At 44.2% G+C, this 2,360-nt stretch overlaps 1 long non-coding RNA gene across 1 annotated transcript in view; it reads right to left on the bottom strand.

The window, feature by feature from the left end:
- Positions 1 to 286: 286 nt before the first annotated feature.
- Positions 287 to 2,360, bottom strand: part of LOC115942375 (uncharacterized) — a 5,305-nt gene continuing 3,231 nt past the window's right edge. Inside the window, exons 2-3 of the long non-coding RNA XR_004076978.2 lie at positions 1,421 to 1,468; positions 287 to 425 (exon numbers count right to left, since the gene is read on the bottom strand). This is a non-coding gene — a long non-coding RNA (uncharacterized LOC115942375). The remainder of the gene's footprint in view (positions 426 to 1,420; positions 1,469 to 2,360) is intronic.

The raw sequence follows: 2,360 nt of genomic DNA, 5'->3' as shown, positions 1-2,360 counted from the left end.
GAGCCCCAAGTCAGGCTTCCCACTCAGCAGGGAGCCTGCCTGAGATTTTCTCTCTCCCTCCCCCCTGCCCCTCCCCCTGCTCATGCGCTCTCTAGATAAATAAATGGATAGATAAAATTTTTTTTTAAATAAATAAATAAAAATGTAAAAGACAATACCAAGTGTTATCAAGGATGCAGATAAATTAAGACCCTTGTGCATCGCTGGTAGGAATGTAAAATGCTAGATCCACTTTGAAAAACAGTTTGGTAGTGTTTTAAAAAATTAGACATAAATTTACCATAGGACACAGCAATTCAACTCTTAGGAATCCACCCAAGACGGAGCAGGCTCTTTCAGCTGCGCTGCAACCAGTATTCCAGACAGGCTGAGAGGTGATCTGCCTGGAGGAGCAGGGGGCTGGGTTTTGGAGTGGAGGCTTGGAGCTGAAACGAGAATTTCAGTAGGATCAAAGACAATAGAAGAGTCACTCCTTTGCTCTATTCTAGGATTGGGAACTCTATGAAGAGGCAGTCTTTCCCTTTTGGTAGAGACATCAGGGACACTTATATGGCCTTTCCAGCTTTGGGAGAACACCAGGCAACATAGCCCAGACAAGGGTAGGATTCACCCTGCAGGCTGGTGAACCACAGAGGAGGTTTGGTGAGGCTTGGCATGAGATGCACCCTCCCAGGAATATCTGAGGGGAAGACAATTTCACAAGTGGCAGCCTCAGGAGTTATGTAAAACCTTGATGTTAAACTGTTGATGTATCCTTAGTGATACCCAAAGTCAGATGAGCTTTAGGGATAAATTGGGTAGAGGAAGATGTAGCCTTTGGCCTTTCCTTTGGTCAATAAGGATAGGACTCAGTTTCCTCCCATTCTAGATTGGTTTCAAAACTGATTTATTCTAAGAAATTTTCCCTGATGATTCTCCCCTCTCAAATGCCTTGTGTATTCCTGTCTCCTTAGCACCACTAGTTATTTATGGGATGGGGAAAATTATCTTAAATTTATTAATATTTTTATTCATTTGAAAAGCTGTCATCAGGGCACCTGGGTGGCTCAGTCAGTTAAGCATCTGCCTTCAGCTCGGGTCATGATCTCAGGGCTCCCTCCTCAGCGGGGAGTCTGCTTCTCCCTCTCCCTCTGCCCCTCCCCTCCACCCATGTGCATGGGCACTCTCTCTCTCTCTCTCTCCTATAAATAAATAAAATTTTAAAAAAAGATGCCACCAATATCTAATTAAGTTGGTCATTCACAGTCCTGTTACCCTATGTGCAAACTCTTAGCATGCATCATGCTATAGCAACATGGCCCAGGCAAAAAGAGAGTATGGGCTCCATTGGAGGTCTCTGGGTAGGAGGCATGGGCATCACCTCACAGTCACTGACACCTTGTAACTCTAGGTTTCACAATGTCCTTTGAGTGCAACTCACGGATTTATTTTTCTATTTTCCTTCATCTCTGTGTGGGAGTTACCGCATCTAGGAAGAACAGGAAATAGAGGAGAAAATGACTCAGGTGCCATATGGACTTAAGCAGCTTCATCCTACATGTTGAGATATGAGTGTCTCTAGAAGGTATTCCTGTTCTCACAACTGTCACTCCAACCCAGAATTCCAGCAGCAGAAACTGGAGGGATATTTGCTCCTCTAGTTAAATTCCTCTAGGTAGCATCCAGAAAAATGTAAGCTTCCCCAGGAACAGAGCTCTGTGAGGACAGGGACCTCGTCCTGTGTCCTCCATGCCTTGAACACTGTCTGGAACAAGGACTTGTTTAATGCAGGTTTTCTGGGGTAGAAGAGTATGAGTGGCATTCTTCAGGGAGAGGTGTCGAAAGGCTCTGTTGGAGGAGGAAGCAGTCCTACCTCCAAAGTGCTAAAGAGCAACCAAGACCTTGGTCTAAAGAAATAGTGAGTCTTATTTTATTCAAAACAATTGTGAGATAGAAAATCCTAGCTAATTAAAGGTTTTGATTAATAGGGACTTTATGATCCATCTGGTACATGGTTCATCAGTTTTGGAAGGGTTAATACACACTCAACATTAAAACTCCATCTAACACACTTTCATTTGACCTTGATGATGATCAGGGTACTTCAAAGGCTTTCGTTGAAGTAGTGTGGTAAATGTGGCAAGAAAGTTACAATGGGAAGACTTAATAAAATGCTATGACTTTGAGGGCGCCTGGGTGGCTCAGTTGGTTAAGCGACTGCCTTCGGCTCAGGTCATGATCCTGGAGTCCCAGGATCGAGTCCCACATCAGGCTCCCTGCTCAGCAGGGAGTCTGCTTCTCCCTCTGACCCTCCTCCCTCTCATGCTGTCTCTCTCTCATTGTCTCTCTCGCAAATAAATAAAATCTTAAAAAAAAAAAAA

Source organism: Leptonychotes weddellii, chromosome 10, assembly GCF_054177405.1.
Source record: "Leptonychotes weddellii isolate Sample4059 chromosome 10, ASM5417740v2, whole genome shotgun sequence".
In the NCBI taxonomy this organism is placed as follows: Eukaryota; Metazoa; Chordata; class Mammalia; order Carnivora; family Phocidae; genus Leptonychotes; species Leptonychotes weddellii.
Note: the sequence above shows the minus strand (reverse complement) of the source record. Positions and strands in the feature narration are given on the sequence as shown.